Source organism: Patagioenas fasciata, chromosome 11 (genome assembly GCF_037038585.1).
Source record: "Patagioenas fasciata isolate bPatFas1 chromosome 11, bPatFas1.hap1, whole genome shotgun sequence".
In the NCBI taxonomy this organism is placed as follows: Eukaryota; Metazoa; Chordata; class Aves; order Columbiformes; family Columbidae; genus Patagioenas; species Patagioenas fasciata.
In genome coordinates, this window is record NC_092530.1 from 23,609,369 (window position 1) to 23,622,047 (window position 12,679).

At 37.8% G+C, this 12,679-nt stretch overlaps 1 long non-coding RNA gene across 1 annotated transcript; it reads right to left on the reverse strand.

Moving 5' to 3' along the window:
• Nucleotides 1–1,845: 1,845 nt before the first annotated feature.
• On the reverse strand, nucleotides 1,846–10,553 carry LOC139828813 (uncharacterized). Its single transcript, XR_011740799.1, has 3 exons — nucleotides 10,468–10,553; nucleotides 3,053–3,114; nucleotides 1,846–1,956 (listed from the first exon to the last, which is right to left on the reverse strand). It is a non-coding gene; the product is annotated as an uncharacterized lncRNA (long non-coding RNA).
• Nucleotides 10,554–12,679: the final 2,126 nt, after the last annotated feature.

Sequence of the window (12,679 nt, forward strand, 5' to 3'; positions counted from 1 at the left end):
AGACCAGGGTACAAATTGTGACTCAGTCGGTGTTTTTTCCCTGCTCCTTGCTTGCATAAGGAGTGAGTAACTTCGCACCTGCTTGTTAAATAGCTTACTCTCTGTCATGGATACAAAGAAGAAATTATCCAGCTCTTTGTTTCTTTGGCCTGCCTCCTATCTGAGCCTGTGAGTGTGTGATGGGCTCAGTGACAACATGGCTGAGCAGAAGCCTGAGGAAAGGCAATTTCTCTCCCATAAACACCTTTTGTTCTGCCAAATAGGTTATAACAGCACAATCCAAAATGAATATCAAGTGACTGTAATAATTATATGTTTACCTATTCTTATTTGGGGTGGTGAAGATATTATTTTCAAATACTGAATGCACAGAAGGGCCAGATTGATAACTGTTTCATCTCTAAAGTGCTCTATGTCCTTTTTTAGAGCTCATTTGGCCTTTTCAGAGACTTTAGTGAAGTGTAGGACTAAATCTCTGATCAAAAGGGTGAGTATGAAGTCAGAATCTGGATTTCATTCTTATTTGTTAATTTTTACATGTAGAAGGTGTTGCATTTGCTATTCATTGCTCTGTGGTCAATCTTAGAGGTGAATGTTGATTTAACATCATTTGATTAATGCTGTGCTTGTTAAATGTCTACAGAGCAGCATTTATCTCCATTCCCTTTGAGTGAATCATACAGCTTATATTTTTTTTTAATTTTGTAACTTTTTTTTTTTTCATTTTCAGTAAAATCTTCTTTCATTGAGTTGGGTAATAAACTTCAAAGGGACTGACTGTGGAGAGAAGTGATTGACTATTCAGGGAGGGGGGGAATGTAGCTGGTATGGAGACAGGGAGAGCAGCAGGGCCATGGGGCTGTGATGTGATGTAGGCAGAAAAGCTGAACTGACTGCTGAGAACATCAAGTTGGGACCAACGTGCACTAAACCACTTAGGAAATCTGTGATGACCTGAGTAAGAAGAGTGAAGAGCAATGCCTTTTTTGATGTTGTTTTTTTGTTTGTTTTGTTTTGTTTTTTATGCAACCATTTGCTCTTATTCTCACACAACAATATAATGGATCACAGTGCCAGGACTGAAAGAAAAAGCAGTAGCACCACAGGCTATCATTAGCTGCCATCATTTCCAAAGACTGTGTGTACTCTGGTAAGCAACAGAGCAAGCTGCCTGAGCTCAGAAATTGCTTCCTGAAAAGGAAACAATTCAGAAATTCTCAGTCATATCAGATAGCACTATGCAATGAGCTTCACTGACTTTATGTGAGAGGAAGGTATTATTTAATATGGCTAAAATTAGCAGAATATTGCCCATAGTAAATCAGAAGGCAGTCCACTCTTATTAATAATGAGGAGTAAAGATATGTTTAGAGTTTGTGTCAAGTGCATCTGGTCCACCAATGACAGATCTAGCAGTGAGGGTAAGCCTCGCTAAAATACAGCATTCCTTCCCTGTTACTACAGAGGGGCTCCTCTTGGTCACCATTGAGACTTACCTCCCATCCCCTTCGCTTGTCCTCTACATGCCTACTGATGTGGGAATAAAAAGCTATGAAATCCAAAATGCAACACTATGTAGCCTTTTCGCATTATTGTAAATCATTATATAGAAAAAGAAAAAAAAAAAAAACAAAAAACAAAAAAAAAAAGGCTGAGTTGGGTCTAAATTAACTCAGGAAACATTGTCAAAACATATTCTGCAATAATGAGGACAAATAAAGAAAAAAGGACTTTTTGTTAGTTCCCATTTACTTAATGATGATACAAACTCTGAGCTAGCTATTTTGTATGTCAGGAAGTAACTGTGCATGACGAATTTTTGCTCTTGGAAGAATTTTACCTTGTGGCTACATTCTGTTTGAGATGATTTCAAGGAATATGTTTATCACCCACAGGCTTGTCCTGGTTTCACCCCATCTGGGAACTAAGCACCACACAGCCGCTCCCTCACTCCCCCTACACCAGGATGGGGGAGAGAATTGACAAAGTAAAAAGTGAGAAAACTCAGGGGTTGAGACAAAGTTTAATAGGATAGCAAAGGAAGAAAGAATAATAATGACAATAATAATGACAACAGCATACAAAACAAGTGATGCACAATGCAATTGTTCACCAACTGCTGACCAGTGCCCATCCCATCCCTGAGCAGTGGTTGCCAACCTCCCAGCCAACTTTCCAAGCTTATATACTGAGCATGACATCATTTGGTATAGAATAGTCCTTTGGCCAGTCTGGGTCAGCAGTCCTGGTTGTGCCCCCTCCCAACTTCTTGTGCACTCTCAGCCTTCTGACTGAAAAGTCCTTGTCTTGTTATAAAGATTACTTAGCAGCAACCAAAATATCAGTTTATTATCAACGTTCTTGTCGTTCTAAATCCCAAACACAAGTTAAGGCCGAGTGAGAATCTGTAATGCATTATTTGTGGGGCATTGAAGCCCAGAGTTTGGCTTTAAAAAATGTATTTGTAAGATACAATTTGTTAACACATGACTTTTTCATTATACATTTTGATAGCACTCAGATAATACAATGTGCTACCTTTTTTGCTTTGCAACACTGAGCATGTAATACTTGGAATGTAAAAACCATGTCAGAGTGAAAATCATGCTGATCAAAATTACAGAAAAATGACCCAGGATTTTAGATAATACAGCAAGTATCTAGAAGCCTTGCAATTACTGAAGATAATTACCAGGGTAGTTCTAAGGAAATGCTTTCAGTTCAAGACAGATAGCAGTAAGGTAATTTTATCTTTTCATTCCTGCCACTCAATATATATCCTAATGTTTTAAGTATCTCAAGATCTAAACAGAAATGTGACATTTAAAATGTGTTTTACTGAACTGATGGGAATTTTAGATATTTAGCAAAAACAATAGGCTTGGGTGCTACCACTATGACTACCATGTTACTAACACACATATCCAAACAGTTTTTTAAGACATTTTATATTTCAGTATTTTAAAAGATCACTTGAAAGCTCAACTTCTTGCTAAACTGATGTTTTCATTAAAACTGTTTGAAAATAAGCCTTTAAAATATATATCATTACCTGCTTTGCGCCCATTCCTTTCCCAGAGATAAATCAGAAGAGAGAAGGTAAAGGTGATAAAACTGAAAATAAATGGAAAACATATATTTTTATTTTATTTTCACCAAAATTACTTGTATATTTTGTAAACCACTTGTAAAGACTAAAAATAAGAGAGTTCACATAAAAACACAAGGAAGGAATATATATTTTTTTTATAATAAGTTCTAAAATTTTTTTTGTAATTGTGAGGAGCAAAAGAACTGAGAAACAATAGAGGAAGGGATGCTGTGGGTTTCCATCAGTCCTGCAGTTGGGTGTAGCACCAGTTCTTGCCTTTGCCTTTTCTCTATCCACATCTCCATGAACTCTCAGGACTCTTCAAACTGCCATTTATTTATTTCAAACCAGGAGAACTGACCGCAGTTTCTATTTCAGCCTCAGCTCAGGGAATGAAAACTGGAATAGAACAAATCCTGTCCATACTAATATAAAGTTCTTTATATATGTATGTTTTAAAAATGGAACTATAAACATCTCAAAATCCCTGCTCTGCCACCAGATTTGACCATCTTGTACTGACTGATATCACCTCTGACAAGAGCCAGTTAGTAAGGAAGTCTTTAGAAAACCTTCTGTATAATATTCCTCACAAAACCTCAGTAACACAATATGAAATAAACCAAAACAGTTGTGGTGAACAGGTCACGTACCTCACTGTCATTTTTTGCATGTAGCTATACAAATCCTGTGCAGTTGGCCATTGGGGGACACTTCTTTCAGCAGTTTTGAGCGTTTCTCAGGGGAAATATAATTTTGGCTTCTTTTCCTGCTATTTTTCTATAAGACCCAAGACATTTCTCTAAGGTATTTCATTTCCCACAGGCAAATGGAAAGTTAATATTTTATACGAAGATGAGCACAGTCCTCTGATGCAGCTTAATGTATTTTTTACTATTTAAATGTCACTGTACTACCAGTATAATGGGTCAAATTTGCCCAAGGGGAGCTGATGGTGACAGAGTGATAAGAGTGCTGGGATAGTCTCAGAGCAAGATAAATACGATGAACAAATGGGAACTAGGGGAATGGCTTCTCCAGAGGAAGTAAACACATCTCAGCTCCTCCTTGAATATTTTAATGTTTAATCTGGGTAAGCAAATGGTGAAATCAGCTATAAATTGTATAACACACATTTAACGTAGGGACAATAACAAGCAAAGTTTGGAGAATCTGAGCTGCACTGACTACACAAGCAACCCTCTTTCACATTCTCAGCCATGCCTGCCAATGTAGTCCGCTGCATTTATTTTCCCTTTTATATTTGCAGCCAGTTCAATCCAGAGTCAGCAAGCGAATCAGAAGCAACCAGGAAAGTGCACAGACAAAATGAAAATATGAACATCAAGCACATTCTTTTCTTTCTTCCACAACCAAACTTCAAAAATCCCTGAAGCTGTCTGGAAGTGAGTAGATGTATGTAGGTCGTTACAAGGAGTTTCAAGGCCAAAGTTCCCACAGAAAATGAGGGCGAACTCTTGGCCCTTCAGGTGCTTAAGGGCTGGTAGAGATGATAAAGTCTCACATTAGCCAGTTTGGGCCTCATGGTTTCAATCAAATGATTTTAGACCTATGTATCCAAGAGGCATGAGGAACAAAGTCTTTGGTATAATTCAGGCTGGTTGAACCTGGACATAACTCTTCTTTAGTATCTGAAGCATGTTTTCTTCTGCTGTCAAGAGACTGCTTTTGTCTTTTCTGCTGATAGAATAAATTGGTCTTCAGCCTCACTCAACAGGCCCAGGTACGCACATTTTCCAGGTGAAAAAGGGGAAGGCACAGTCCTGTCCACATGGTCTTGTAAGTGGTACTGGTCCAGCAGTTTTATGGAAGGGCTAAACATCCAGCCTCTCACCCATGAAGTGCCCAAATAACAAGAATCAGACAATCTGTTTGTCTAAATCAGTTCTTCCTTTATGAAAGTGGGAATAAGGCTGCTCAGCCATGCAGGAGCTGTGAGGTCAGAGAGGTGCTCAGAGGACTGCCTATGTACTTAGCTAGATGAATAGTGAGTCAGAGGGGCATGGGAAAACAGCTGTCAAATTTATCTTCTTCACACTAGCAACTGGGACTCATTACCGGGATCCTAATACACCAAAGGATACTTTGAACAGAGATGATCCTCATTTATTTGTCTACATATACCTAAAGTGTTGCTTTGTGGTGTAAATTACTGGCAGAGAAGGAAGAGTTTGGGCTTAAATTATTTTAGGGACTATTTAAGTGCAAGAGATTAAAGCTGATTTGTTCATTTCCAGTATCATATTTCTCACTGTACTGTAGGGAACCTGTTTTTGTGAGCCAGTCATCATTTTTTTTAAACATATAGAGAAATTATAAGAGATAATTATATCTCAGGGGCACCTTAATTGTTCCAATTACTTGGCCAGTTTTGACAGTCAGATCTGATGAAGAAAGGGAGGAAGGGAAATCTGTAGACATAATACAACATTTCATGTGGTACTTGGACAATACTCATGGTACAGCTATAATAATCTAAGATCTACATTGAAACATATACTATATGTTTCAATATAAAACTGGAGGATAAAAAGAGCTTTGGTGAATTTTAAGAAATTCTTTACCCAGTAAGCCTTCTGCATGAGATATATAGCATTAGCACTAAATCAATTATAATTAAGCTGCACGTAACAAAAATTGGCAAATTCAATTTCACACCTCCTCCCCCCATTTCATTATATCTTAGCTGCTATAATGACAGGTTGAATTAAGCCACTTTACACAATATCTTCCAGGTATAGTTATTATCAAATATAGTTTTACTTTTCACTTTTTTTTGGATGAAAATTAAACAATATATAATTGCTGTAGATCGCTGATGAGGTTACTTGTTCTGGTACAATAGGCAATATAAAACCCCTGCTATCAGCTGTGGTGCGCAGATGTTAAAGAACCATTTCAGTTCTTATTAGGCACAATAGACATTCTTTGGTGTTAAAAGATGAAAGTCAAATATTTGAACTCACGGTACCAATGATAGCTTGAATTAAACAAAAATGACGAAAGTGCAGAAATTTCCACTCCCTGCAACTTCTGAAAATGAAGCAATTAGCCTCTTCTGTTGGAAGGCTCTGGTTAGTATGATTTCAAGAACATGGCTAATGTTGAACACATCCTTGTTTTCTGTCACATAGAGGTGCTTTCTTGAACTGAGGTCGTGGTTAAGTGTATAGAAATAAATAAAGACCTTCCACTTTTTCTGTCTGAAATGCTGTTACAGCTGTAACAAGGTTTTAACATCTTGCCCAGATCAGTAAAATGTTATTCTCATCATTAAACTGGTACTTGCATGAAAGTAGTTGGATCAGACATAAAATTGATGCTCTTTCACAAAGTTATACTTTGGGGTAATCAGGGAGGGGACAACCATAAATGAAAACAAAACTTTGATCAAATTGCCTGGTCCCTAAAGCTCCAAATCAGTTATTTTAAAAATTCACCTTATTTGCAAGAAAGTTAGATTAGGAGCATGTATTTTGAATAGCTCTGTGAGATAGAAGCATCCACCTTCTTCGGTCTAGAGTTACCAGTAACTATGCCCACTTTGAAATGCAGCACAAAACACATCTCCATGAAGAACTACTAGTACTAGGCATAATCCATAGCCCTGTTCGTAATAAAAATGTATTTATCATATGAAATAAGTGTGGTGATACAGTCAAAGGCTTGCTACTGAACTATTCTTACCAGTGCATGTATGTTACACTGGTTTCTTGAAGAAAAGATCATCTTTGTGCAAACCCTTATGTTATTGTAAGACACTCTAGCCAAACAGCGGGGTTCCTGAATGTCCAATGCCTTTTTAACAAATTTGTTTTACTGGAAAACAAAAATTATTAAAAGCAAGGAACATAACAATCAGGTTTGAGGTCCAGCTCACCTCTGTCATCTGCTCTGATTCCAGAGATTAGCCTCTTTATTTTCTATAGAGAGATTAGCAATCGAAACTAAATTATATTTTCATTGGATGAATAATTTACATGTAGTTTAGGTCATTGGTCTTAAAACTTCTGCATGGCTGAACAGAATTCTTCTGCCATTTCAAGGGCGTTCAAGTGAAATCTATGTGTAAGCTGATTCTATCACCTACAAATTCCAGTCCATTGAAAACTATCACAGGCAGATGTAAAAACTGTTATCAGCCACAGAACTGTGTATTGCATATAATTCTTAATGAAAACTGACATTTTTTACAGTTTCTTTGGACTCATGCTAAATGGCTACTATATGGGAGACTGCGTCACCAAAATTATAAGGCCAAAGTACTTAGCTAATGCAAAGTTGTCCAATAATCTTGATGCTGCAGACTGCACGCTTGATATAGCTAAAAACCACTGGATATATATCCACATATGTTAAAGAAATTTATTTGTCCTAGATTTCCTGTAACAGAGCCTCAGATGTCACAGCCCAGAAAAATAATTAATTTATTTGGATGGTACAACGGAAAAAAAAACCCTTGAGCTGGCTGCCTTAGGAGAGGGACCCAGGACAAAGAACTCCCTGGGCATTTATACCTGACGGTCTGTGCACCCACTCTTCATGTATTGTACATGCATCTCTTGGCCCAATGATAATAATTGGTCTGGGGTCTTCTTGTTCTTTGTTAGATTGTTTTTCTGCTTTCCATGCATTAGCTGTTCTTATCTGGATGGGTTGCAGCTTCTGTTGACAGCGTAGACTCCCTATCTTCCAGTTTGCACTTGGTCTCAGGGCCTCCTTTCATGTAATTAAGCACCAGTTCAAGAGAAGTTCAGCTTTTCTAGGTGAAAGTTTGCAGCTTGTGGCAAATCTTGCCACTTATGCTAAGTAAGTTCTGCTATTTCAAGCTTCTTTGCAGTTTCAAGAAGCTTCATTCATAGTTCATTTTTATGGCATACTGCTAAGCAACTAACTCTAAAAGGTTAGATTGGTTATGTTTCAAATTAAAATGATTAATATTCTTTAACACATAACTGAAGGATGAGTGAACTTCTGGAAAATTCATAGGCAACATTTGGGAGCCACAATTCATCTATTTGTGAGCCATATGTGCTCCAAGAGCCACAAGTTAGTCATTATTCTGCAAATAAAAACAAAATCAGGTCCTCATACCTACTATATTCAAGCACCTTTCATAGTTTTTGCTAACCGAGCCTTAGTGTCAAAGCTGTTGTTACTTAAAAGTGCAAACCTTGCATTCCATCCAAATAAACTTCATAATCACTTAGCAGCACTGATCTTATTTCCTGTGGGTCATTAGGATTCATGTCCATCATCGTCTTGATTGAGGACAATGGATCAAATGCAGAGCATATGCCCTTGTGCCAGGACACAAATCCATCTATTTTAATTTTTTACCAAAGATTGAAATCTACACTATTTAAATCCTGTAGATGTCAGCCAAGCATAGATCTTCTAGAGGATGAAATAATAGTATACAGATACTAATTCTGCTCTCCTGGTTCCTCAGTTTGCTTCTTTCTTGGCACATTAAAATCTCCAAGTACAGTATTTTTCCAGTATAAAGAAAATCATTCAAACAAATATAAGAAACAAGTGTCTGGACTCCACTACAGCTATGAAAGCAGCAGGAGTTATCTAGGCTCCTGCTTCTTCGTTCATGCTGCTCCTCACAAACATACAGCTCTTCATGTTCATAGAGCTCATTCCATCAGATGTGATTCATGAAACTCTGCAGAGCTCACTCTGCTACCTAACGGTGTAATACAAATGTAAGCACACTTGATGATATTGATATTCACAACCATGGCTGCTTGCTGCAGAAAGCCAATTGGAAATGGATAGTTCATGCTAATGAGCTCTTCTCTGCTGTCCCTTAAGGGACCTTTAAGTCTGATTTAAGTGTGCTGTACATTTCAGAGATAGAACTGATAGCATGTCCTAACCTCAAGTACTCAGCTACCTTTGGCCATCAGTTTTCTAATTCACACTCGTTAGCACTTACTGCCAATGACAGTGATGTTTTAAGTATTGATTCACATACAAATACAGTATTTAATTTTCTCTGGTACTCAGGATGTCTCAGATAGCAGGTGGTCTAATTTAGTACTCTCTCAAATTGATGACAATGTTGCTGCTTTTGTAGATATGTAGTAAAGTAAAATTGATCGGGTGTTCCTATTACATTCTGCTAACAGGATTGAAAATCCCAAAGATAATTTCACTGTAATGCTTGCCTTGCATTGGCAAAGTACACATGGAAATTTCATAGCCTTGATGATTTTTAGTCATTGTGAACAAAATTCATCCATCTTCAGAGATCCTAACAAAAATGTATCAGCCAGTCAAGTAAAAAATGGACTTAAAAAGGACTGATAAATAAGGTTGAATTTCACACCAGGTTGCTGTGACTTCATGGACATCTGAACAGATAAGCCATATAAACATCAAGTTGTTAGTTTTTAGTATATCATCTCGCATGTGTTATGGGTGTTTCTCAATAGATCATTGCAGAGCCCCAGAAGCAAAGGCAGACTATGCTGAATCCAGAAAAAAAAATAGTACTTTTAAAATAAGCCAGTTTATTAGGTGAAATTTAAGCACTGCGATTGTTAAATATGTTTTTTATGTCTACATCCCTCTCATGCAATCTACTTCATGCATTAACTATATTTTAACTGTACTTTTCTTTTTTAACTGTACTTTTTGTTTCTTTTTCCCTACTCACCTATCCCCTCAGGTACCAATAAAGATAAGCTATGTGTTTTACTCAAGATTACTGTGGAAATAGTGTACATGTACTGATCATACTGTAAGATGACAATAATCATAGCTCTCAGTCTCTGCTTCACTATCTGCCCCATTCCTGTTGTGTCTGTATGGCTGTGAACAAGAATTAATGACACATGCCTGCAAGGACTATGATGAAAATGGTTGACTCTACTATAATTTTGTCTTCAGCCAGTTCATCTGGAGTTTTGTAAGAGAGCGGGGGTAAGGTGACCTCCCATTGCCCTGATGGCAGATTATATTCATGTAGTAGGAGAAGGAAAAGTGTTGCAGGAAAACCAGAAAAGGATATGGAGGGCAGGCTAGCAAAGAAAATCACAAAAGAAAGTTTCTGAAGAAGCCTTTGCCTCCTCCCAGACTGGGAACTTTAGGAACAATAAGAGCTGTTTCTTCTCTCCCATGAATTAGAAGAATGAAGACATGGTCCTGTTTCTAAGGACTTCCACAAATAAAATTGTATGGCTTTTCTTAATAAGACATTAAAAATAAATACTTAGATTTATATGCAGTAGAACCTGCACTAAACACACAAGGATAAACAACAGGGCAGCAGCTAGGGAAGGTAAAACTACTTATTTACAAAATTTCTGGCAAGTAAATGTTGGTATTTTGGAAAAACTTACCTTTTAAACATTTCCTTTCTGAAAGCGGGCAGGAGTACTGGGGTCTTCATGCTAGACATTGGAAGAAGATCCACTGAGGAAAGTTTGTTTCAGAATTTATCCTATAAAATGAGAGACAATACATAAGTACAGTGCAGAAAGCAGAAAAATATACGAAGGGTAGGCTAAAAATGATCTGCCAGAATTATTTTCAAACGATAATTATGTTTTCTAAAACCTATTTTTATAAATGAAGAATACGTTTTTATTAGAAAACTACTAAATTTGAAATTGGTCTAAAATAAATAGGGGTCAGAATCAGGCTAGCTACAACTTCTAGGAAGCATCATTTGAAAACAAACAAAGCCTACCTTGTTTTTGTCAATCATTTGGTAACTTTGCCACAGTGATGTTCCCAAAAGATGGATCAGAAAAAAACTTGTGTGGTAGCTGTAAGATTTAATGACTTGTTTCCATGCTTATACAGCAACTCACGCAGATGTAGCTGTAGGAAAATTGACGAACTTACATCATTGACCAACCGATCCTGCAAAACTAATTTGTTTTAAGCAAATGAGTCAGCTCGGAGAATCCCAGGATGGTCTGATGTGAGAAGGCACTTCTGGAGACCATCCAGTCCAACCTCTGCTCAGAGCAGGAGCAGCTAGAACAGGCTGTCCAGGGACATGCTCAGTTGGAGTTTTAATGTCTCCAAGAATGAAGACTCCACAGCCTCTCTGGGTGTCCTGTTTCAGTCTGTGAGTATTCTCACAGTGGGAAGTGTTTTCTTATGTTTAAGTGGAATTTCCTGTATTAGTTTGTGCTCATTGCTCCTTATGCTCTCACTGGGCAACACTGAAAAGAGTCTGGCTCCATCTTCTCTTCTTCCTCCATCAGACATATATCCACAAACCTCTTTTTCTCCATGCTGAGCAGTGCCACCTGTCTCAGCCTTACCTTCTGTGACAGATGCTCCAATCCCTTAATCGTCTTAATGGCTCTTTGCTACTCTGTGGCATCCACTGTTAAATTCAAAAATCAATCCATTTTCTCTACCATGTTATTGTTCAGTATTCCCGAGGGTGAACTAAGGCTGTCCCTATCGGCACTTTCCGTCCTTCTCGCCATCATCTACTGTTTTGCCTCTTTTTAATCATGCATTCCCAATTGCACAGTTTTGATTGCATCGGGTTCCCTGGTTTCAGGGTCACTGGTGAACAAGGCTGAAAACTGTTTCAGCTGCTTAAAAAAATAATGGAGGAATGACATTTCCCTCCATTTATTTTAACAGCAATCAGACTGCACCTTTGTAATATTTTTGAGAGATTAAATGCAAGGGAGCTGCTATCTTAGGCTGATTGCTCACGATATGTTTAATCACATGAAGATGTTTTTTACTTTTTCAAGCAGGAAGTCTCAGAACATGAAGCCCATGGAGCATAATGGTGGCCTGCACAGCCTGAAAAATACACAACTAATTAGGCTAAAATATCAAAGGAAAAGACATCATTAATAAGTCTCTTGAGATTTAATGCTCATATGGGCTTGTAGACTTCTTTCAGGATAAATGCTTCAATGAGCTGATCATGTCTGTTCTTTATTGTAATGTCTTTATATTTAATCTTATCATTGAAATTCAGTTGCTTTCTCCTGGGTTTGTAAGAACTCTGATGATACCCTGCAAATTACACAATCGACTAGGAACTTCCTTATACTTTTACATACTTTTGAGGGAGCATATCTGCCCTTCTAAGTCATCACCACAAGCTGAGATCTGTTCCTTCAGATGGGTGAACCTGTTGGTCTCAGAACTGTCATTGTCATCTATCTGTCTTTATCTGTCTTCTAATCTTCACTTAAGTGAAGGCTACTCCAGAAATGTCTTTGCTTCCATAGGTTTGAGGAGTAAACTACTGGTACCGGGTGGTGTTGGGTAAATGAGGAAAAGCGTGTCTTTGCCCTGTATCACAGCAGAATATTTTACTGGGTGCAAAACAGCTCTAGTAATAGACAAGAAGTCCACTGTGGGGAATATACTTCAACCAGAGAAGAAAACCTACTTCATGTCCCAGTAGAGCTTACAATACCAGTATAAAGGAACTACAGATGGATATAGACTGAAGGGAGCACAGGAGTCATCTGTGAGTGAAGATGAAGAACTGCAGTTCTTACCTCAAAGACACTGTTGAAGTAATTTGTCCAGCTCTTCATCTTTCAAAAGTAAGCTGGAAAA